The sequence below is a fragment of the Rhinichthys klamathensis genome, unplaced genomic scaffold (assembly GCF_029890125.1).
Source record: "Rhinichthys klamathensis goyatoka isolate OS25496 unplaced genomic scaffold, OSU_Roscu_1.1 h1tg000056l_1, whole genome shotgun sequence".
Lineage (NCBI taxonomy): Eukaryota > Metazoa > Chordata > Actinopteri > Cypriniformes > Leuciscidae > Rhinichthys > Rhinichthys klamathensis.
In genome coordinates this window covers 3,106,289-3,132,387 of record NW_026606601.1, presented here as the reverse complement: position 1 = coordinate 3,132,387, position 26,099 = coordinate 3,106,289, and the positions used below count along the sequence as shown (strand labels likewise).

Below are 26,099 nucleotides of genomic sequence, written 5' to 3'. Positions count from 1 at the left end.
GAGTGAATCGGCGGCCACTCTGGTGTTGTGCCAGCTGTCTCCAGCTGTGGGCACACAAGTCATTTAAATGTCAAACTGGCCCCATCGTGACACAACCGCTGTGTCCTTTCTGTCAGCACTGGGTTTACTTGAGCCTGTGTGTATGGCACCTTCCTGGACACAATGAAGTCAAAATTTGTTCATCAGTAGTGCTATTGGTACTTTATGTATGTAATGTATCATTCTTTATCATATCTTATTGAAAATATTTTTATCATATCTCACTGTTAAAGTTTGTAGTTGACAATTTTTTTTTAATGTTTTTGAAAGGAGTCTCTTATGCTCACCAAAGGCTGCATTTTCTTTTTTAGCAAATTCTATTCTATTTTAATATATTTTATAGTATATTCCTGCTGAATATTTTGCAGTAATTTCTCCAGTTATTTCAGTGTCACATGATCCTTCTGAAATTATTCTAATATGCTGATTTGGTGTTCAAGAATAACAGAGAATTTCTGTGCCGAAAATCTTACTTCCGGGTTGGTACAAGTTTCGGCAGGTTTTTTCCGATCGTGGATCTAATGACGTAGACCAGGGATTCCCAAAGTGTGGTACGCGCACCCCCAGGGGTACGCGAGCTGCCACCAGGGGGTGCGCGAGAGGAAAAATGTAATGGCGGTCTGTTTTTTTAAGTGGGATTTTTCCATACAATAAAATAAAAAAACATGAACAGTAAACATTTACTTTGTAATCGCTTTTATTTTAAATAAAAAAAACTATAATTTATTAGTTTTTGATAGAAACGTAGAAGACAGCTGCTGTGTTCTCCTTAGAGGTCTGCTACCCGACCCGAGCCCGACGGGTCCCGAAAAATGTGCGGGTTTCGGGTCGGGTTCGGGTTAATGTTTAATGAACAGCCTCGGGTTCGGGTTTAACTAAGAAAAACTAAATAGGCTATATATAGTTTGCGTGCCGTGTGCTTTGACTGCTTGCTGTGTTGTGGTGACCGGCACGCGAGAGAGAGAAAGTAGGATACATACGTGCGCAGATGTGCAATATGTGCATACACACAGGCTCTCTCTCTCAAATATAATGATAATGATATATATATATATATATATATATATATATATATATATATATATATATATAAATATAATTTTTATAAATTTATTTGTTTTATTTTATCATATCATTTATATCACAAAACTGTTTTGCGCATGTGATACCGCTCTCGTGCGCTATTTCAGTCACAATACAGACAGACAGCAGACGTGAAAAAATGGTATTTGCTGTGAGAAACAGAATGGACCTCGGGTTCGGGTCGGGTTCGGGCTTAATATGTAAATGTAATTGTCGGGTCGGGTTAAATGATCGCGGGTACGGGCCGGGTTCGGGCTTCAGTTTAAAGCCCGTGCAGACCTCTACTTCTCCTACGCACTGCAGTCGCTGAGCCAGTGCTGTCATATATCACAACTATTGAGTGTTTTCAACCACATAATGTTTATTTTAGGTTTCAGACATTTAAATACTCATAAGTACTAGCAAAACAATGATTTTTATTTTGCCGATTTCTATGGAAGCGGCAATAATAATCCTTTTCATTATAATTTGACGACACGTTTTATTCATATCAGATACACATTGTGTAAGTAGCTTCACATTTTACCCTATTCTTCTCCCAGTTCACCGGCCTCTTACTTTCATGTATTTCGTGAGAAGACGTGTTGTGTGGCGCAAACTAACATGGCGCCGCCCATCGCGCATACAGCTCAACTAACGCGATCGTTATGAAGGTGTTTAAAACCTGTTAAGCTTCACCAGAGCGTGGGCGCTCTGAAGCGTTTTTTTTTAAATAGTTAAAAGTTACTATCATATTTAATGTTATTAACTTGACAAACTATACATAATTAAAAAGATATAAGACTCAAGTTTCAGTATTTGACCACTATTGTATTCTGAGAAACTTATGGTGACAGTTATGTCTTAATTTGTGTCAGGAGTTATGAAATTAAAAAATGAGTCGTTACCTTTAATATGAATTATGAGAATCAGCTGCTCTCATTCAGAAAAAAACTCCCGTGCGATCGTCATGACAGCGCTTGACAAAACAACGTCCCTCAGGGCTTTTAGCTCAAACATGTGCAGATTTGGAGAAATATTGATAGATTCTCATAGGTTTACATCAGATTTCTATAGACAGGAATAATATTTATTGAATTTATACCCAAATGTGTCGATGTAATCATTATGAGCGCTGTATACTGTGATGTACTGTGCTTTCAATTCATACTGACAGTCTGAGGGTGCTGTGTGTTCAGTAAAGTCCATATATGGATCACATGAAGAAGAGCCATTATCATGTGACATTCAGGAAGTCCTGACACATAAACAAAGCTATCAGAGATCGCTGTAAAGTGCAGATTTACAGTTTTGAAGACAATAAACATGATTGCAATGATATTTGATTTACCTGTGTTCTTCGAGCCATGTCAGGTATTTTCATAATAATAGATTATATGTATAATGTAATGCTAATCGATATATAGACTTTCACAATGTGCAGAATACAATAAAATAATATATTTTCTATCAGATTTTTTATCTGAAGCCAAATCAGATCACAGAAAGTTATTTCAAACACTCGACTTGCACTATAAAGTAAGTTTAGAGTAAAACATGATTTTAATCTCATAAATTGTCGTGTATTGATGGTGTGCTAAGCTAACATGCTAGCTAGCTCTGTGCACCTGCTAGGCTGCTAACGTTACCTAACTTCACTGTCATTTTTATGATTTTTTCTAAATAAGAATGCTTACTGAAATGTTTCTTTTTTCAAAAAGGGCATTTGATACAGTTTCACTGTGAAGTGAGAACTTTTATAAAAGAAATGAGGGATTGAAACAGTGTGAATTGCTAGTCGTTAGTGATTATAATGCAGACAAAAGAAAAGCATATTTAGAGCAATAACCAACCCGGAGAGGTGTGATGTGCAGGGGAGACTGAGACTGAATGGGGCTCGTTTTTGCATCACAAAACAATAGAGGCAATAGACTGAATAGATGCTCATAAGATGACAATAAACACCAGTTTGCATTTTAGAGTAATCAAAATAAATTCATATGACATGATCTTGAAAAACATTGAACTACTGGTAAATACAGAGTTTTAGACTTATCTTCAGATTTTAAATATAACATGGTTAGACATGTTGCTTTAGCTGCAGTGCATTGTTAGATTGCTACAATGCCAACTTCAATTTTATTTTCATGAAGATGTTTCATAAAAATAAATGTATCATAACTTTACAAAACTTTGAAGCTATTTATAACTATTTTTTTTCATTATGACAATAATTAATTCTATATTTACAATAAACTTCCAGGTGTCAGCTTTCAAATGAGATCTTACTTGTGCTTTTAGTACAAAGGGTTCATGAACTGTATCTGTTTCAGTTTGGGTATGCTATATCTGGGGATTTTTCAAAAATGGGGTTGCAGCTTAACAACAAAACACATCCACTTACACATATTTGACAATCGGAATGTCAGTGTTTAATACTATCGCTAATACATTTGTGAATATTTTTGATAAAAAAGGAAAAATGACATATAAGCAGATCATCATTCATTCAGCGCTGTGTTGTGGTTGTGCTGTGTCACGTGACAAGCAATGACGCGTCACCATGGAAACATTAAAGTGACAAGTTCTAAATAACGGTCGCCTTGAAAAACTCACGCTGGGGGGTCAGTTAGAATATTTTAAACTTACGTGTGAAAGGGTTAAAAGTGGATGCTTGTGCGTAGCTTTGTTGCATTATATTGAAACTTTGTTGATGTTGTTATTGTCATGCGTGTTCTGGTTATTTGAGCATGATTAAACATGAGTCTTTATATGGCGATAAAACAAAGCTTTGTTGTGTTTTGTTTTTTTTTAAGTGGGGATTGGGGGTGCGCAAACCCGGTTGGGACATAGATTTCTACTTTTAAAAAACTCCCGCCTCAGTCGGCATCAAACTACACTTCCCACATGTACACCTTTAAAGGAAAAAAAAAATACGACGACATAAAGTGAAAATTAGTCATTTACAAAAACCGCTAAGCAAGTTATACAGTTCCAGTACACCCGAAACGTCCTGCTGTAGTTGTTGCTGCTGCTGCTCGTCTTCAATTTCAGCCTCGGGATCTGATTCGGGATAAAAAATGTATGGCTGAATTTGATTTTTAGCCATGGTTTGTTTTGGGATGTCACAGCTTCCAGACGTTCTCAACGCAAAAGCTTCGCGCGCTCGTGATTATTTAGCTCCGCCCACACGGCACGCCTCCACCTTCTCGTTTTTTTTCCGGAAAGACTCGGTACAGCCTATCTTTCTTTTATAAATATAATAAAACTAAAGACTTTTTGGAGATATGAAGGATGCAATACTACTCTATAGGTACTCAAGATTAACATGAGATTGACTTAAACTGAGTGTTTCACCCCCCCCCCCCCCCCCTTTAAATAAAATATCTCCCTTTGGAGTAGACTTTGAGCTTTGTAACCTTGCATATATTTTTTATGCTTAAACAGCAACATTACATCAACTTCAAAAGTCAGTACTCATTTTAGCTCATCTCATAAATACGAACATTCTTACATGATTTAACCTATTAACCTGCACCCACCCTTTTGAAGAAAAAAAAAAACGAAAGGAAACAACAATTAACAAAAAAGAAATTGCATTCCTAATCTAATAGATTATAGTTTATGAAGTCAAGCATAATTATGGTATCATGTGAAAGATAACTCTTGGTAAATTGTTGTTCTCCATTCAAAATTACTATATTAAAGAATTTTTTTTATAAATAACTTAAGTGAAATGTAAAAAAAAAAAAATAGAATGTTGCCTTTGTATCAAATGCCTCCCTATTCAATGGTGATCTGAACATTTTATTGGTTCAAATGATTGTTCTGATTTGCAGAAACTGGGTCTAAATCAGAATATGAGTCAGAATAAGTTTCCCCACTCTTTAAACTCAATACAAAACTTTGAGATTTCTGATAGATGGATACATTTTCAAACTGTTATGAAGAGCTGTTTTTGCATATCAAAGGGTTTCACCATAGAGATTTGGACAGAAAAACGGATCAAGCATGCTAATGCAAAGTATTTGAACTGCAAAATTAATTTCCATGTTTGAGGGTTCCATTATTGTGCTCTTCAATACGCTGAAGGCCTCTTGTACAAGGTCATATTGAAAACACAGTATTGCTCTGGATCAAGGTAGACAAGGCCAGTTATTTCACTGAAAGATTGTTTTTTATCATAACATGAACTGGCATGAAGACCTTGAAACAAGGCTGCTCACACCGAGATTGGTCAATAGCATTGTGCCTTTGAAGTCAGGATCTTTCTGCTTATGTAGTTGTTGCTTAACACACTTCATCATATTTTCTCTCTTACACATTGTATATATTCAATTATTCAGTCTGCTTGTCTGCTTAATTTTTAGGGATGGGCAAAATACAATGTTTTCATTAGTTTCCAAGTTACATATTCGATAATGACCATTCCCATGGTCAAAATTTGAAACAGAAAAAAAGATTTTGCTTTTTAAGAACATTTAGTGTTTTTACATGGTGCATATTTATTTTGGCATAATATTTAATATTATATTCATACTTAATATTATGTGTATGTATATATATATATATATATATATATATATATATATATATATATATATATATATATATATATATATATTTATATATATATATATATATATATATATATATATATATATATATATTTATATATATATATATATATATATATATATATATATATATGTATGTGTGTGTGTGTTTATATATTATAATACTTTATAATATATTGATATATTTTATTTAAAAAATATATGTTTGCCTGTGGTAGTCAGTTTAGTATTTTTTTTTCTATTAAATAAAAAAAAAGTATTTTTATTATTTTGTTTTATTGCATTTAAAAAAAAACTTTCCTTAATAAATTATAGATTTTGATATTATAATTAACTAGCATTATTGAACCATTTGTTTAGAATATTGTTAAATAGATTTTTGCCTACCCCTTATACACAACACTACAAGTCAAGTTGAAGCACAGGGAGCATGAGAGGATGTTGTCTTGCTCTCCTTTATTAAATCTCAATAAAAGAAATGCATTGCTGCTTTTAGTTTTTCGATAATTAGCTTCACGCGCCCTTTCAGACTGGAACTGAGTGGCAGGGTGGCCATGAGAAGACAGCATCTGTTTATATTTGTGCCATTCAGACAGTTATTAAAAGCCATTTTTAGAGAGCCCAGCACGAGGCCAAATTGCAGTCGCAGTTGGATGAAGACAGACAAATGTTAAAGCTGGCATGGACCAAACACAGACGGCCTGATCAGAGTGCTGCTGTAGAGAAGGGCAGGACCACTAACAGAGAAACATCACTCACTTACATGAGTGTGCAGTTTGTTCTACTTTGTGGAGCAGGTGTCATACCGAGCTTTTGATTAAAAATCAGACAATACAGGTATATAGCAAGATGGCTTATCACCACCACTACTTATTTAGTGAAAGCCCATATTGTTTTTGCTTAGTGGGGGGAATTCAGATTGTATACTGTCGTGTTGTGTTGCTTCTTGTCAGACAGAAAAATACTCAAATACTGTTATTTTTGCTATTTTGCTAGCACTGGTATTTTTTTAGGAATGTAAAGCTCGTTTTTGAGTTTATTTCAAGGGAGTGCAGATATCACAGAAGTTCAGTGCTTAATCACACCTCTCCACCATGACACCAATTTTGTCCCATCTGAGGAAGAAGGGAGATTGATTTTAAAAGGATAAGTGTAGCTTGTTGAGGTTAAGTGTTGATGCTTTTGAAAAAGGACAGGGGTGCCGTAAATGGAAAGAGAAACAAACCGAACACTCAGCCTGAAGCCACACATCAGAGTCACACATCAGAAGTATTTGGAAAATGCTGTGATCGCTCGCTGTCTTCGGGGAGCCCCTTACATATATTTTTTTTTCAGTAAATAAAAACAGAATGCTCAAAGGCATCCTTTTGTGTGAAAGACAGAAGAAATAAGAGGAGGAGATGGCAGAGGGTAGAACTGGTGATAGTTTCTGTTTTTGCCAGAGGGCTGAAGTCTGTCAGCCCCAGAGGCCCATCATCAGTCACTGCAACTTCTGCACTGCAGTCCTTTGGAGCTCCACTAATTTAGCCTGGACTTACAGTATCAAGCTGTCACGTAACACGACTGAACCTGGCTCAAACAACAAGCTTTCAGCGTAATCGAGTGGGTCGTCTGAAATGGAAGACCTATGAAAACCTGCTCTCACAGCTTGCAAAGGTGATTACGCTCTTTAAGCTCTCAGTCCACTATAGGTGATACATCAGTGTAGTTTTTAAAACATGCCGGTATGCAGTTTGATGTCTTAACATTTCTCAAGCAGGTAAATGAAAGCATTTTGACAATATTGCTTTGAAAATATTGAGGCTGTGAAAATATGGATGTGTAAGTGGATGATTTTGATTCAGCGCACATTTCTGCAGCTCTTGATCGAGGCTGTCAGTCATAATTCATCTAGTGAGTTACTTCTCATTGAGCTCACTGATTCCAAAGCGTAGGCTTTCTGTGCAACGCAGTTCAACAGATATACAATAACGGTAACATGCCTGCTAGTTTTATGAGCATTCATGCTGACAGCTATTCACAGTGGCAAAGTGACCAGAAGTTTTCATTTTCAATGAGTTTATTACATTTTCAATGAGTTTTTTTAATGTAATTCATTACATTTTGAGAATTAAGTCTTTGTGTTTTGAGTGTGGAAAAACTCATTAAATTGAGAACAATTTTAAAATAATGTTTAGAATAAAATCTGAGGTCCAAAATAAATAAATAAATCTAAATATAATTTGTGACATTTTCCAATTTTTAAAAAAAAAAATTGTTGTAATTTTGGGTGAACTAACCCTTTAATACATGCAAATAAATAAAAAATTTTTTTAAATGTTCTTCTTATCTTAGAAAATACGAAGAAAACGGGTTATGAAGTTTTATGAATCCAGCCCCTGAGGTGACATGACCACAATATTGCCGATTAACGCAAAGCATAAATTTATTTAATTTGGTGCACACAGTGAAGAAGGTGAATCCAGCAATGTTTGTTGATGGGAGAATTGTATGTAAACCAATCTATCTTCACTAATGCTATTCTATTTCAAAGCAGTTTTTTTTGTTAGTGATCCACAGCCTGATGCTGTTAGATACTGCTGTTGAGCAGAAGTGCCTACTAGCCTCCCACAGCAGACTCTTGGTGACCTCCAGCGATTTTTACCACTGTCGGCTTGAAAGCCCTTTAACAGTAGATCGGCATGATCAAAATATTCAGGACTCAACTGTGAGAGTTTACGGTTGCTTGTAGTCCTGAAATGGTGGTGGAGACCTTGTTATCAATCAGAAAAAGAGAAACCCCCTCACCTGTGCCTCTGGGCTCCAGCATGGACCCTCACAGATAATGACTGCTATGAAATTTCTGCGGAGTTGTGCCGATTTCCCTTCGCTCCATGTCACACTTAACCATGACATTTAATTTCACCTGGGGAAGCCAGGTAATGGAATTGTTTATTAGATGGCCGCACCAAGATGGATTTCCGAGAGGGCAGGGGTTTTAAGATGCGTCCCCTTCTCCTGCTCTCCTAGAGGCCTCTAAATTGGTTGCTGTTGAATAGCCTCCCTGCCTTTTATTTCCCTTTGGCTTTGTGGGATGTGGAACTGCATCCCTAATGCAGTATCAGAGAGGCCTCACATCGAACTCCCTGCCTCTTTCGCACCTCTGCCCCCCTACGACTGTGCCATTCGCACTCACTGCGCATACGACTCACAGACTCAAGGTCAACCTCAAAGCACCTCTGACAGAAAACAATAGGAAGTTTTTGCATTTTTTTAAAGAATGACGGGAATACTAAAATGCTGTTTCTTATCTCTGCTCCTTCCAGACTAAAGACCGACAAGGTTGTCAGGTTACCCAGATTTTCCAGACAGTGATTCACCTTTGTTGCCTGAATTGATTGTTGATTTTGAGGTTGGGGTGAAGAATAAATTAGCAGGCCTTTCTCACTCTGTGAATTTTTTATATTTTTTATTTTTTTATATTCACCCTTTGCTCTCTTTGCGTCTCATTACAGTCGTATTTTGATCAAGGACGCCTCGGAACATTTTCTTCTGCTTTTAGTTAAAATGATTTTTTTTCTGTAAAATGTTTCACCTCTGCCACAGCTCAGCCTGTGTTGAGCGTATTTAAATCGCACTAAATGCTTTTCTCTGGTGCAGATTGTCATTACAGAGCTTTAAAATCTCCTGAGTCAAGCCATTTATGCTCCCAAACTAACCACAACAGCAGAAGCCAGCAGAAGAACAGAAGACAACCTCTTTCTCTTTTTGTGTGTGGTGTGCTGCATGATTGTGTATGACAGGAGAGAAAGATTGAGTAGATTGAAAAGTGTAATTTCACACAACCCAGCTCCTGTGTTCTCCCTCCCCGAGCGCTTAGGGTTCGGCGTGGCGGCTTGTGCTCACCGATGTGATCACCACCCTTGATTGTTAAGAGCTGCTCACCTCCCTTGTTTGCCATACACACCTTTACACATCACAGAGTGCTGCGTGTGTACATGTGCTATGATTATAGATAGATAGATAGATGGATTTATATATCCGGCATGAGCGCCGTGCCTTTGTTCCAATTCACCGTCAATCGGTGCCGTCTCATTGTTAGCCGATGGTAATTTTAATCTAATCAATGTCTGCCTCTCTATTATTTGTTAATTCAGCCAAGTGTTGTGACTGCAATTGCCCCATATCTTGTTGGATAACTTTATCAGGGATCTGATAGCAAAAATTTGAGCAGCGGCGTAATTAGAGGGTTTCGTTCTGCCTGGTTGTTACGTTTACCTTCGGTACAGCCGTGGGGCGACGTATCTTATAATGTTAATTAGATCACCGAAGACTGATGAGCACTTCAGTGGGCGCTGCGCTGCCGTCCCCCACGTCCTCCGATTGACCAGTGCAGGCTTAATGGAGGAGAAGCGCACAGCCCATTATTAGAGGCATCCACTCAGTCTCGTTTACGCCACTCTTCCTCTCTGCCTCATCTGCCTTGGCTCTTTTCAAGCACTGCTAATTGTGTAGATATGTGTTATTAAGGTCAGGCAACTAGGACGTGATCTCTCATGCAGATGACACCAGTGTCCTTTTAAGAGAGAAAGGGAATCGAGGCATAATTTTCATTCTGAGCAACTGAAATCATGTTTAGTCCACATTGTATTCATGGACTTGCTGTTTTTGTACAGAAGCCACAGATTATAATGAAATGAGCCATGCTTAGAGCAGTTTCACTCATTCCATGATTTTTTTTGTCTCTCTCCTCCTCTCCGTATCACATTTGCAAGAGGATTCAGCCACTGCTGTTGGCCCATACCCATGAAATCAAGCAAGTGCTTTCATTTCAGCAAGAGTAATCAGGCGGCTAACCACCATGATATCCCACATGTATAACAAAATGCATTTCCACCGTTTTCCATATAGCCATGAAATCAAGTAAGAGGCTCTGCCAATCACTCCATGTATATGTGCTGTTCTTGCAGTGTATGAACAGATTACAACAAACTGATCACCATGGATGGAATTTAATCAATAATATAATTAAGATAATATAATATAATGATTTATTTGTAGTAGTCCAATGAGTTAATGCACATCAAGCAGTAATGCACACACATACAGTTAATGACAGAGCACCAAATTTGAATTAATATTGGCATTGTGTAATTTGTCATCTGATCATTTTTGTTAACAATCATAAGGTATTTTAAAACAATACATGTGGTTTATAGTTAAAAAATATAGATTTATTTTTAAACTATCATCACAATCCAGTTTTACATTCTGCCACCGAACATTTGTTTGCAAACCGTAATTTCATCTTTCTACCCTTTCCCTGAACAAACAATGGGTGCTGCCATGACGACTCCCCCCTTTTTCCATGTCCGGCCTCATTAAAAATCATTGTAGGAGCTACAAGGACACAGCGAGCCATAAGCATTTGTGATGCAAGACAGAGTTCAATATGAGCTCATATTCAGTATTTGCTGTTGTTGATTGCCAGCAAAATACGATTTTAAAAAAGGAATAGAAGACGAAATTACTGAAGAATGTCTGTTTGATCTTAACTATGCTTTCTATGAGTTGATATGAGTTGAGAGTGCAAATTTGTTTAGTCTTTTAACCTAACAGTTAAAAGGCTGTATGTACATCCTAGAGGTTATCTATGAACTAGAGGTTCATGGATCTTCTGTCACTGATGTACTCCTCAACATTCCTCTTGATCAGGTTGTTCTGTGGGGGCTGGAAGTATTTGAAATGTACTGTTCTGTAAAAAAAATTTTGTTAAAGTATCAGTAGTTATTTTTAGATATTTTTAGTTTTCGATATAGTACTTTTGATTTGTTTTTTTTTTGTGTGCTCTTTATGAACATGCAGTAACATACTGCCATAGTACGTTCATGTATTCAAAGGAGAAACATTTGCAATGCATGTTACTACTAGGTGTAAATGGGAATGTACTTACAGTCAATGTTAATGTGTATACAGGGCCAAGGATTGAAATTGCTTTCTCTCAGTATCTTTTGAACATTCTTGTGGATCCTTTTTTTCTGTTCCTGTAGTTGAACGATTGAACAGTTGTGTGCCCGGACAGCACTGCCCCTCCAATCTTCAGCCTAATAATGGGGTTTGAAATATTTGTTATTTCGTGTTTTATCACAGCAGGGTGTGAAACTCTGTGTAGTTGTAAGACAGTGTGGTTCCTCTCATTCTTTCCTTATTAATCAGCCTGTCAGACGCTAACGCCCTGGTCGATGCAGTGACGGCCTAGAGTGGCCAGGGATTAAAACACTTCCACACACTCTCTCAGCACTCTGTCAACATGTGCCAGAACGTTCCACAAGACCACCGCTGCTTCAGGGGCCGTCACACTGATGACTAATGGGTAATGAAGTCCTTAAGAACCCCTGGAGTGAGCACGGCTGTCATAACTCTCTCCTGAGTGATTGGACTACAACCCTTCAAGCATTTTATCTCTGCCAGTGAAGAATGGTTTGTTTCAAAGTCACTCATGCAGACACAGCTGGACATCTGAGGCTTTGACCTGATGTTGGCTGTTTGCTTGCTGATTATTTTAATCAACCGCAATCAGAAAGCAACTTAAATGTTATATATTTATTTAATTTCGGCAATGTCCTTTCCACAATACAGTATGAATCCACAGCATTTTATTTATTTATTTAATTATGTATTTATTTTTATTGAATTTTTTTCCATTTTTTTTTTATATCAAGAAATGTATGTGGAAATTTACTTTAAATTCTTTATATATATATATATATATATATATACACTCACCGGCCACTTTAATAGGTACACCTGTCCAACTGCTCGTTAACACTTAATTTCTAAGCAGCCAATCACATGGCGGCAACTCAGTGCATTTAGGCATGTAGACATGGTCAAGACAATCTCCTGCAGTTCAAACCGAGCATCAGTATGGGGAAGAAAGTTGATTTGAGTGACTTTGAACGTGGCATGATTGTTGGTGCCAGAAGGGCTGGTCTGAGTATTTCAGAAACTGCTAATCTACTGGGATTTTCACGCACAACCATCTCTAGGGTTTACAGAGAATGGTCCGAAAAAGAAAAAACATCCAGTGAGCGGCAGTTCTGTGGGCGGAAATGCCTTGTTGATACCAGAGGTCAGAGGAGAATGGCCAGACTGGTTCGAGCTGATAGAAGGGCAACAGTGACTGAAATAACCACTCGTTACAACCGAGGTATGCAGCAAAGCATTTGTGAAGCCACAACACGCACAACCTTGAGGCGGATGGGCTACAACAGCAGAAGACTCCACCGGGTACCACTCATCTCCACTACAAATAGGAAAAAGAGGCTACAATTTGCAAGAGCTCACCAAAATTGAACAGTTGAAGACTGGAAAAATGTTGCCTGGTCTGATGAGTCTCGATTTCTGTTGAGACATTCAGATGTTAGAGTCAGAATTTGGCGTAAACAGAATGAGAACATGGAACCATCATGCCTTGTTACCACTGTGCAGGCTGGTGGTGGTGGTGTAATGGTGTGGGGGATGTTTTCCTGGCACACTTTAGGCCCCTTAGTGCCAATTGGGCATCGTTTAAATGCCACGGCCTACCTGAGCATTGTTTCTGACCATGTCCATCCCTTTATGGCCACCATGTACCCATCCTCTGATGGCTACTTCCACCATGTCACAAAGCTCTAAACATTTCAAATTGGTTTCTTGAACATGACAATGAGTTCACTGTACTAAAATGGCCTCCACAGTCACCAGATCTCAACCCAATAGAGCATCTTTGGGATGTGGTGGAACGGGAGATTCGCATCATGGATGTGCAGCCGACAAATCTGCGGCAACTGTGTGATGCCATCATGTCAATATGGACCAAACTCCCTGAGGAATGCTTCCAGCACCTTGTTGAATCTATGCCACGAAGAATTGAGGCAGTTCTGAAGGCAAAAGGGGGTCCAACCCGTTACTAGCATGGGGTACCTAATAAAGTGGCCGGTGAGTGTATATATATATTAGGGGTGTAACAATATATCGTGCCACAATATATCGCAATACAAAAATGCAACAATACATATCGTGGATAGTGACAATATGTATCGTGGATAGTTCCCCCAAAATAAAAATTACTGTGTGAGAAATAAATTCAATTCTTTCAGTTTTAGTGTCAGTACTACATTAAACTACTATACATAATGTTGATTATAATGTATAATAATGCAATGGGGGAATATTTGTGGGTGCTGATAATGCCAAATGTCTTATGTTACCAGTAAAAAGTGTCCAACATTATTTTAAATATATCTAGTCAGTGACGGAGTGCAAGCATATTCGTCTAAAATAATTCTGTATTTTCAGCTTTAGAATCATGACTATTTTTATTCTGGTGTCATTGTCCTTGGGTTACAAGCACCAAGTCTTGTTTTAATCAACAGTACATTTTTTGTTAACCTTTTATCATATGTCTTGGAGTATCGCAATAACATCGTATCTTGAGTTCAGTATCGTGATATGTATCGAATTGTGACATGAGGGTATCGTTACACCCCTAATATATATGTATCATACTAAATAAAATCATACTTTTCACATTTTTACAATTTTGAGTATATCATTATTTTCATAATAATAATTTTATGAAACTGTAATTACAGGGAGATCAGTGATGTCTAAAATGGCTCTGGTGAATTGGCTCTTTTTAATGAAACATGGACAGAATCACAAATTGGTTATTGATCTGAATTGAACTGAATCTCACTCACTTAGTTAATTGGTAATATAAATGAATGAACTAGCTACTAATTCAAGTTGTAGCAATGTTAAAAATGCATCCAGTATCCTGTAGACAGCACTGGTTTGTCCAATAAGTTAGTGTTTCTGAGTATGTAGGCTCTCTCATTCTCCCTGTCTCTGTTTCTCATATTTCCAGCTCTCGAGAACCATCTCGCTGCAGCTTTCGGTAGGGGAGTATAGACCTCTCAGGGTTTCTGTCTCTTAGAAGCATCCAATACACCTTGGTCACTAGGAAAAGTGCAGCCAAATGACTACCTCTGGCCTTAGTCCATCAGCCGTTACACAATCAGGAGAGGGCCAATTAGGAGAGCTGCTCTTAGGTAGCATAATAACAGGTCATAGTCCAGCTAAAAGAGACGGGGAAGAATCCCAAACATATGATGATAGCTGCAGAGACAGGAGAGAGAGAAAACAACAACAATAATGTGTAAGTTTTAAAGGCAGGCTTTTTTAGAAGCATATTTCTCCTTACTCTCACATTAGATGTGACACTAAAATTGGCTTTGTTTCTTTGAGACAATGCTGCCTAGTAGCCAGATATAACAATCAGGAAACATCTTACAGAAAGATGCCACAAGAAAAGGACTTAAATCTGAGAAAACAGCTCATTAAACAGGGTGTTGTTTACAATTATGTGAACTATGAACATTATAATAGGGTATTGCAGACAGCATATGTCCTTTAGTATGATCTCAGCAGTTTGTGTGCGTGTAAGAGAGAGATACCACTCTGATTCAGCCCATTTTCTTAAACCATACTCGCTCACTTTCATTTGTTGTTGCATATGGACTTAAATTGGACTTGCTTTATCAACAACTTCACATGCATTCACTGCGTGTGTGGAAATTAGCAGGCAGAATTACCTCTAAAGCCTTTAATCTACTTTGGCTCTTTTGTGTCGGACCCCAGGGTGATAGCAGCAGGATGCCCCATTCTCACTGTCCACTCACAGACAGAATAAACCCCCACACACACACTCAGTACTGATTCTAGTGGAGCCACTCTTTCAGCAATGCCTATTTATCATATCTTGAAATAGAAAAGTCATTTTAATTTGTAATAATAATATCTCAGTTTTACTCTTTTTGCTGTATTTTTGTTCAAATAAAACCAGTTTTGGATACAAAACATAAATTTAAAAAAATCATAGCGACCCTAAACATTGAATTTTAGTGTATATTGTTTTGACGTCTTTATTTTCATGTTTTGTTATTTCTTTAAACTTTTAACCTCATTTTTGTTACATTTACATGTTCAAGCTCATTCCTCACTTCTAGATAATGGTGCTTTTCAGTCAAACAACTATTCTGCGGTTCTATTTTTTCTTCATTTTATTTATTTTTTTAATCATGAGTGTCCATTAGATACTCTTAATTGACAGTCACATCAGAGACTGAGTGAGGTTTAAATGAAGACTATTTGCTTTAGTAATCACAGAGAAATTAACCTAACGATGAGATGAATGTTCCAGCTGAAAGCGTTTGAGGTCAGGTAAAGGGGAGATCACAAGATCATTTATTGCAAACACTACTTTAGAAATGGTTGAAATGTAGGATATGAACCTAGAACTCAATTGACGTGGAATAATTTCTCTTCAGGTAACATTTTTTTTGTGAAATTGTGTATGACCTCATTTGTTTGCGAATTAATTACATGACATTTTATTGCACTGTTTCGTCAGAGATGTGTGAGGGGTTTATGTTCACATTTTTGTGTGTATGTGCGCGCGCAAAGCAAATGATAGAGGTCAAAGAGGTTAGCAGGAGTCTTACCCAGGTGTTGATTAGTCAGAGAGGATCATGGGTAATGGAGCTTAGATTGATGTTGATTGTTGAGTGATAAATGATGAGCATGTGTGTTCTTTTGGGTGTGTGAAGGCAAACAGTGAGATTAGACAGTGAAGGATCTACTTCTGATCACATACACATGCACATAATGAAGCTCTCTCCTCTGCTCTGCCTTTCTCTCTCTTAGAATGTGAAGGGCTTTTTTTTTTGCTCTTTTCCTTATTTTCTAATATCCTTTTCGGTTTCCCTCTCTCTTTCTCTGTTTGCTGCAGTCTCGTAATAAAAGCAGCACAATTTATTTACAATTTGTCGTATGAGGCTCTTACATCAGGAGCGTAATGTAGCGGCTCGTTTAAAATACATTTGCAGCCGCGACTTTATTTTGCAAAGATGATTTTTCATCCACGCTTCGTCCTTTTCCTTTTTGCAATGAGGAATTGATAATAGACCTGTTTTCCCTCTCATCCACTTATCTCGCACCCTGATGGAAAGAATGAAATAAAGGGGAGAAAACAGGATGAAATGTGTGGTTTTTTTACGCTCTCTTTGTGTGGTTTTTGCATGTAGAAAATGTGCATTAACGCTGCGGAGAGAATTTTAGTCCTTTGAGCGATCACACGGCTCTTGCAGGTGACACGCTTTTATTCTGCCATGGTTGAAACTTTTACTCCAAAACCATATCCAACTTGTTCTTGATTTATATATATATATATATATATAGAGGAATAATTTTTTGTATATTTATTTGAATATTTATTTGTATTTAATTTAATTTTAAATATTTAATTTAACTTTTTAGCTTTGTTTTTTTAGCTAATTTAATATAGCATAACAATAGTTTGAGATCAAACAATAATTGGATGACCCTCTGCTGTAGCACCTCGGGCTCCTTGTTGAAGAGAACAGAGATTTGTATATATGTGATCAAAGTGCTTTTGTAAGTATGGGGAAAATAATCTTGCAAATTTGACAGACAAACCTCTCTGAACTCTGTATTGCATGTGCAAGTGGTGATTTTGAATGTGTTTGACATCAATGTTTTCCTGTAGACTGAAGTTTAGATTCACAGTTTTTCACCTCCTGTTTTTTCACAGCTTGTCTACCTTCCGTCTGGAATCTCAAGTCTCTCCTAATTCATACCACAAACTGCACATCCTGTTTCTCAGCTAAACTTTAAGCTTGCCAAACAAGAGCAGAGATAGAAGTCTGCCTGGGTGGACAGAGCTAGCAACTGAAAAGAGAGATGACAGGACAGTGTGAGGAGAAACAGAATCTCATGGATGACAGTAGGAGATGGGTGAATAGACCAAGAGATGCAGCACAAAGAATCCGAGATAGAGGAGGAGAGTGTTTAATTAGTGTTGGGTTTTTCTGTAACTTTACAGGCCTTTTCTGTTGCCAGGTCCTTTGATGACTGTCTCCCTGTGGTCCCGTCTTATTACCCGTACAAATCTCTACAAATACTGCAGCATTATTGGAAACACACACAATTGAGCCTGCCAGCTCTGCCACCAAATCACCAATCATAAATATGCACTTTATCATGATAATCATTGCATGTCTCCTCGTTTCATTTCCACAGATGGTTTAATCTCTTTTTAATGTGGGCTTTAGTGAGGATTCTTGAAAATGCCAGAGAGACTGGTACTGAGCATTCATGCGATTCACAGAGCCAGCAACTGTTACCAAAGTTTCTCATTTGTTATTTAAAAGTACATGCGTGTTTTGTTGTTTGCAGATGCGTTCGTCTAAAGTAACTTCCATATCAGAGCTTAGCACGCTAGCTTTTAACACACATGCACCCATGACAACTTTCATAGTTATTTTTTTGTGCGTGTCTGTATAAGTTTGATGGTCTGATTACTAATGCTTTTCTCCGTATGCTGACTATGGAAAAAGACAAAGATTGATGTTGGTGAAATGAACGCTTTAGCTCGGCATCACAGTATTGATGCTGCGGTAACATTGCTGTAATGTTGTGGTATGGTTAAGCAGCCCTTGATCAGGCGGGCTGGAACACTGGAGGCTGTCTCATGGGCCCGACAGCCCATCCCTCATTCCCTTTCAATCCTTGTTTATTTTATCTCCCATTCTCTTTAACACAACACTGAGAGAGAGACAGACAGACAGAGAGAGAGAGACAGAGACAGAGGGAGATTTGGGGGGTGGGGAAGATGATAAAATGTCATTTTTCTAGATCATCATCACTCTTGTTCTCCTCTTCTGTCAGAAATCAGATTGTTATGCTATTTATTGAGAAGATTATTTTGTGCCTGATTTGGTGAGGGAAGGAGGGAGGGAATTTTGTCTAGGAGGTCAATTTCCCAAACCCAACTGCAACAAATACTCAAAGCGCTTCTTATACTGAACAGCATATACATACTAAATACTGCCTGTATTGTGGAAAAGTACAAAATAGTGCATATTTCGGAACCTTCATCGTAATAACGTGAATGTCTGTTTATCTCTGCAATAATTTTAAATGTATTATATATTATTTTTTAGATTTATTATATAATTAAAAAAAAATCTATATTTTTTAAAGCTAAAGTTAATTTTTAAATAAAGAAATAAGTTGTATAGTAGTATTTTACATTTACATTTATGCATTTGGCTGACTTTTTTTGCTCAAAGTGACTTGCATTGTATTATGGGTATACATTTCATCAGTATATGCATTCCCTAGGAATAGAACCCATGACCTGGCAGTTGCTAGTGCCATGCTCTGATCTACATGATTAAAAAACGATATAAGAGAAAATACAAGTCATCACATTGGACATGGATGAAGTATAATGCATTGCATTGTGGGATAGCACAGTTTTATCTCAGAAATAATTTTTAAATGACAATTTTTTTAAACATAATTTGTGAATTATATAAAAAAAATGTTTTTTATATATATATACATACATATATTTATAAATATTGATTTATTTTAAAAGTCTTTTGAAGTTTTATCACATTAGTCAAGCAAATATTTACTACTGTGAATTCCACTTCAGTCATCACGCTGGACATGGAAGGTCAAGTTTATTGCAACTTTAACTTTCAACTTTTATTTATTTATATTGCACATTTAATAACAACATTTTTCGTTTTTGCCCAAAGTGCTCCACAGTTATTGCATTGCATTATGGGCTAGCACTGTATACTTGTTGTACACTGCACAACTTGTCAAGTTTAGTTGCTCATCCAGGTATTCTGTGCATACAGAAACATTGTAGTTTGCACAGTATTCATGCTATACACTCCAAAAATAGTATAGTATGCAGGATGATAGTATGCTGTTTAGCTCACACCCTATATTTGCATGTGAGATAGGCTACTTTGGTATTGATCCGCTCGTCTGCATCACTACCTGTCCTTCATTAGATGTATAGTCATCGTGGCATTTGGAGAGACACCATGTTGGACCATTTCATGTCAGTTGCCCTTTCATTAGCGATCTAAATGTTAATTGATGGGGTTAATGACTTCTCACTACAAGTGTGTGGCATGAATCACAGAATTGGCGTTTTCACTCCAACTCTGCTCACCAGGAAAACCAAGTACTCTTTCAAAGAGCTTTTAGTGACTTTTGCTTGGCCTTTAATGTGCCCTTTTAATATGGTGACAGTGTAGTACATAGCTTGTGAAAAATTACCTGTCTAAAAAAAGACCTTTAAACCACTGTTATTTGTCTACATCAAGATGTATTTTTCTGGTTAATTTTAATCAGCTGTGTAAGTGAGTCAATATATAATTTAGTTTATTGTAGTAGAATCTATAGGTTTATGGGCACATGGTGGTGTTCAAAAATTGAAATATAGTGCTGCAGGAATGAGTCTTAAAACCCAGAAGCGATTTTTGATTTTTTCATTTTTGCACTTCTGGGTTTATGTCCCAAACTCGAGTTTTTTTTTTTATTAATTTGTTTTTGGTTAATTGCGTGAAACAAGGTCTGTGGTTAACACAAGTGACTAAATGGGACTACAGAGGTTGTCGACGACATTAAACGCCATTGCACTAAACATGTAATCTACTCACTGGTTCACTTTTACAGTCACTTTGTGTTTATGCTTGCACGCTTGCAAACTATTCCAACTCTAACTTTCCAACTTGTAGATTTTAAATAAACATGAAAGTTATCTGTAGCAGAGTAGTGGTGAAATTGAAGTCACGTGACCGTTTGTAGCCAATCTTTCGCTTAATACTTTTGATGATTTGTATTTGCTTTAAAATTCATAAAATTTGTTTACTTAAGATTATCTTGATGAAAAAATACATCATCCCAGCAGCATTATATTGTGTCATCATTTACTCACCTTCATTTTATTCCAACCCCTGACTTAATTGAATCTGTGGACTACAAGCATACCCTGAGCACCATAAAAGTAGTCCTTACACACTATATTAGGGCTGTACTCAACCAAAGAAAATCTTGGTCGACTGAACTCTGAAATTTGAACTCGACTGAAATTTCCGACTAAAAATCGACTAAAAACGTTAAATTAATTAGCTGCGCACAGTGCGCAGTACTTGGTAGCCTTGTTGTCCGCCTAAATGAATTATAAATAAACATAAAAAAAACTTGTAGGCTATTTGCAGTATATTAAATCGTTTATGACCTAATTATTTTGCACTGAAATGAGCCTGACACATGAGTCTGTCGGCTCTGACAGCGTTGCATCACGCGCACCTGCTCAGTATCATAGCCTATGATTTCCGAAAATAGTACTATGTTGTCATCTAGTGATATCATCACAAGAACTGTTGAGGAATATGCAACATAATTTAGATAATTATTTTTGTCATATGTTATAATAATATGTTATAACTGTCAGACACTATCATTTTAGCCGCTCTGTGCATGTCCTCGCACCGAGCGAGGCTTAGGAGCTCAGCTTCGCGGCTGAGACACGAATAGACTATTAACTTAAAGCTTTTACTCTTAATAAACACAAAAGACACGTCCACTTTAATAAAAAAAAAGAATATTTATTAAACAAACAAGATTAAGAGCAGAAACGAAATAAAGTGCATAACTGAAAAATAAAGCATCTTAGGCTCAAAACTAACACAAACAGTCGGCACAGCACAATTGAGCAATAGGCTCCAAATAAAAAATTAAAAAGTTAGGTTATCACACTAAAACATTGAAATATGCAAATTCCGATATGTTCATATAGCCTGCTCAAAACAGACAGGGCAAGCTAACGCAGACAAGTGAGCTTACCACTTTTAGATGATATGTCATGTTTGTCGTCGAGCTGTGGAAAACTGTTGCTTGCAAACTTTGCATTCGTCATTTTTCCCGTTATCAATTTTAACAAAATGCTGCCACACTGCCGATTTCTTGGTTGTTGACATGTTAGAAGAGGACTGACTATTAAACGCTCTCACAATTAAATAAATAATATTCAGCATCAAACCTTCTATAGCCTAAATATCGTTCTCTCTTGGGTTGGGCTAATCCAAAAAAGATGAAAACAAGGGGGGTGTTCTGAAGACTCTGTTACCTGTGAAACAAGGATACTCTGAAAACACCCCCATTAGCAGTTAGTGCTTTCCACCTGATGAAATTAGCACGCCTCAGCGCGGCAAAACTGATGAAATGAAAACGGCAAAAAATCGACCAATCAGAATTTTGATCGACCAATTAATCGACTAATCGACTGGGACAGTACAGCCCTACACTATATAGTGCAAGACATGTGAGCTCTGAAATCTCATTTGCAATACCCAATATTCAAGCTTGGTGCTTCATGATCAGTTAAGAGACATGATATAGCACTTTGATGGGCATCAGTATGGGCTAGTGCTAATACGATTTTAAACCTGTTTTGGAGGGCAAGATTTATCAGTGAGTGATGCCTTTTTGCTCACTTCCTCCAACCAAGCTAACATTTTTGGATGAACCACTCCTTAAATTCTTTACAACATCCTTTCCCATTCAAAGGCAGGGAAAACACAATCCTTAGACACTTTAAGGAGGCCACAGTATGATAAATTTATTAGCCATATACTCAAGCAGTTAAAGTCTCAGAGAAGGCCGTTACACACACTTTGGTTTTGTGTGCTTCTGAGAGACGGCACCATGAATCATGCATCATCTGACTTGTATATGTGTTTAGTGTGCATGTGCTTGTGTGTGTGTAATGAATGGGTGTAGTTTTGATGGCACGGCTGTTAGTCATGATGAGCAGATCAATACTGCATATCTTTATCCCACACACACACACACACACACACACTTACTTTCTATTCTTTCTCTAGAAGAGGGGTGATACAGATGGGATGGCTAGATAGAGGGACGGTGAGAGGGCCAAGCTTTCGGATCGATATTTCAGCTGCGCACGGACTCTGTGCTTTCAGAGTTCACATTCACATATCTGTACATCACAGGTCTCAAATGATCAAACAGAGCATGTTGTCATGCATTTCATGTGTTACGGCTTTCAGCGCTTGAGTTGATCTTTGAGATCCTCATGTGATGTACAGGATAAATCAGCCAATTTGTTCCAATTACATCAAGAACATGAATCTTTAATGATCATCTTCCATCTTGCCAACTGATTACAATTATTTCTTTAGTGTTTTACATTCTCAAGTTTTAGCCATTTCACATTTTGCCAAATCAAATGTATCCGCTCCAGAGTTTTAGCATAATTAACAGTTAATTGTGGAATATAATGAGAAATCATGTCTCTACTTCCTCTTGGTCTTCAGGCTCATTTTACTGTTTCTGTCTAATTTCCTGTTGTTTTTCTGGCTCTTACTGTCTTTTTCTGTTGGCTGCTGTCTCTGATTCTATTATTTGCATTCTTGTTCTGTTTTCTACTTTCTCCTTTCACTCTCCACTCACTAAAGTGTCTGAGGAGAGCGAACCTGCGGAAGAGCCACCCAAGTGCAGTAAGTGTGTGTGTATGTGAGCCTGTAGGAGAGCAAAGTTTTTCTGCGTGTGGCCCCTCCCTCACAAAACATGCCCCTCCCCCATGGTGACCCCACCCATTGGCTGTTTAAAAGAAGACCGAGACAACAAGCACTATCTTTGATTAGTAATACTCATTAGCACTCTTCTGAAACCTAGTGAGATGACTTGTTGTCTGCTTGCCTACATAGACAACTGCCTTCTTAGAAGGCATCCTGACTGAAATGGAACCATCGCATAAACACACAATCATTCAAAAGTTTGGGCTCAGTAAGAATGAGGATCAACAAGGATACATTACATTCCTTCAACGATACATTAGATTGAAAATGACAGTAAAGACATTCATAATATATTTAGCAACACAACTGTTTTCAACAATTGTAATAAATGTTTCTTGAGCACAAATCAGCATATTAGTATGATTTCTCAAGGATGTGACACTAAGACTTGAGTAATGGATGCTGAAAATGTAGCTTTGCTATCACAGGAATAAGTAACTTTTTAAAATATTTTAAAATAGAAAACTTATTTTAAGTGGTAATGTTTCACAAAATTGCATTATGAAAAAAATGCAATTTTTTTTTGCAAAATTGCAAAAAAAAACTGTGTTTTAGATTAAATAACCACAGCCTTGGTGAGCAAAAGATAATTTTTTCACAAACATTAAACAATCTTACTGACCCCAAACTTTCTGAACATTCTGGAATTGCCTTTTCCACTAAAACAAGTAACATTGCCTTAGGTTGACCAAAAGGTGTCACATTTGCCCTTGCATTGCACTCTCTGTTGGTAATTTACTAGGTTGGAACATAGCCTGTAGAAGTGCTATGCTGTGTAGTCACTTTGACTTTCTATTGCAATCACTAGCCGCGTTTCCACTGTCGGGCCAAAAGCGGGCGTGCTAGTGTGTGCCAGGGCCAGTCGCGTTTCCACTGTTACTTCCGGGCTTGATCGAGCCTCGTCAGGGCTTCCTCGGCGAATTCCTTGGTCCAAAGCGGGCCAACTCGGGCTTGAGGAGTGGTCTCTTTATACCGGACTGTCTGATATCCAAATTTAGCTCTGCATATGTCATAAATAACGCAACTCCGGTTTTTCGAGCGCTTCCTATGTTTTTCTGACTGAAAATAGGCCTATAACTGTATTGGGAGAGAGTGTCATAAAGCTGCTTAGGTCGTATTTTTGGTGGCATATTTGTAGAAATGATCATTCTTTCTAAATGTGATGTAAATAGCTATGTCCTGTAACTACAAATAAACAGAAACAGATGCGACTGAATAAGTAAGTCCTCTTTCTTTTGTGACTAATGTGCAATTTTGACACAAATTAATTCATTATGATCAATGTATCCCTTTTTATTGTAAATCTGTGGTAAAACATCGATGCTTGGGTTTTAAATCTTTTAAAAGTAACCTAAACAACAAAAAATGCCAGCAAACGGTCACTTTTATCAAGTTCCTTTGGTGATCTCGCTGTTTCCAGTGATTTCTTTCTGATTAGTTTTCTGATAAAACTTCCATTTGTTGGTGAAACGATGGGTTTAGTGTGACGTTGTTCCAGAGAGGCGTGTTTTACGGGCTTGTTTTAGTGAAGAGCTGTGGAGCTTCTGGCCCGACAGTGGAAACGCAGCGTGGTTTTGGGCTCGGTGCTACTGGCCCGAGGCTTTTAGCCCGGCACGGCCCGTTTAAAGCCTTGGCTCACACTGGCCCGACAGTGGAACGCGGCTACTGTCATCTCTATGTGTGAGTGTATAAGGCAGACTCATGCTGGTTTAGCTATATGCATCTGGGTTAGCTGTTTGTGTGAATAGGTCTCTTTTCCTGTAGATTAACCCCACTCCTGTGTTTTTCGAGCCGGTATCCAGACAGCCGTGTTAATTAGTGCACAAGACAATTATGCACTTCTCTCCGGAGACCTGCGTTTACTTCTCTTAATCTGGTGTTATAAATAATTAAACTTGTATTGAAACCCCCTGCTTTCCATCTGCTCATCTCTTTTCTCTTTTTTTTTTACATCTCTCTCACTGTCTTTTTTCCGAGAACTGAAGAGGGAGCTGTGTAACCTGTTAGTCACTGACCTCTGCGTTGCCTCTTTTGTTTTGGTTTTAAAATCCACACGAAAGTAAAAGACTATATCAAAATTATTTTATTCACTCCCTGAAAATCTCCATGCATGGTAAGCTAAATATGTACAGTTGAAACTGTGTGTGTGCACAGGACAGCGAGAGTGTGACCTCATTTACCACAGTCATCATAGCTCTGTGTGGCTCTAATCTCATTCTTCACAGCTGCCTTGTCAAATACCAATCCCGTTACTCACTCAGCATGACCATTACACACTCATTGGCTGTGCCTCAATGTTATGAGCTACCTAGACAGTATTTTGGACATTGTAGTAATGTTCAAATTGAATCTACTGTACCTCCTTAGACAGCTTTTTGTTGATATCCAAGATAACTACCTAGACAGTGTTTTTGGGCATCATAGACCAGTAAATTGAAGCGATTTAATTTACTGGTTGCATTCGCACCACCTTTAGGAACTCTGAAGTGACGTAAACCGGCCAACAGCAAAGTCATTTAAGTGCTGCATTCAACGACGTCAACAACTCCGGAGTCTAAAGGTTGTCAGTCCACCTACCCCTGTTTACCATGTTTGTAGAGTTAGTTTGTGGAGTAAGTATATGGCGGGTGCCAGTGTTTCATATGGCCTCCTTTCGGCCAGTCAATGTACACTTGCGTCACTGGTAGTTCCTACTGTGGTGGTTTGACTCTACTCAGAAGTAGGAGCTAATTTAGTCCCCCCCCCCCCCCCCCCCCCCCAAAAGGCGTTCCTATAACTAAAATTGATCCCAGTTTCTGTGGTGCGAACACACCTAAAAGCGGGTACATCCGCCAATAGTTATAGGAAACCTTCCTCCAGTGCAAAAGCCCCTATAGATCTCTTTACATTGAATCAACCTATCAAA

At 37.7% G+C, this 26,099-nt stretch overlaps 1 protein-coding gene across 1 annotated transcript in view; it reads left to right on the top strand.

Annotated features, from left to right (window-relative positions):
- diaph3 (diaphanous-related formin 3) overlaps positions 1 to 26,099 on the top strand; it is a 410,831-nt gene that overhangs the window by 245,833 nt on the left and 138,899 nt on the right. The gene's annotated exons all lie outside the window — the stretch shown is intronic.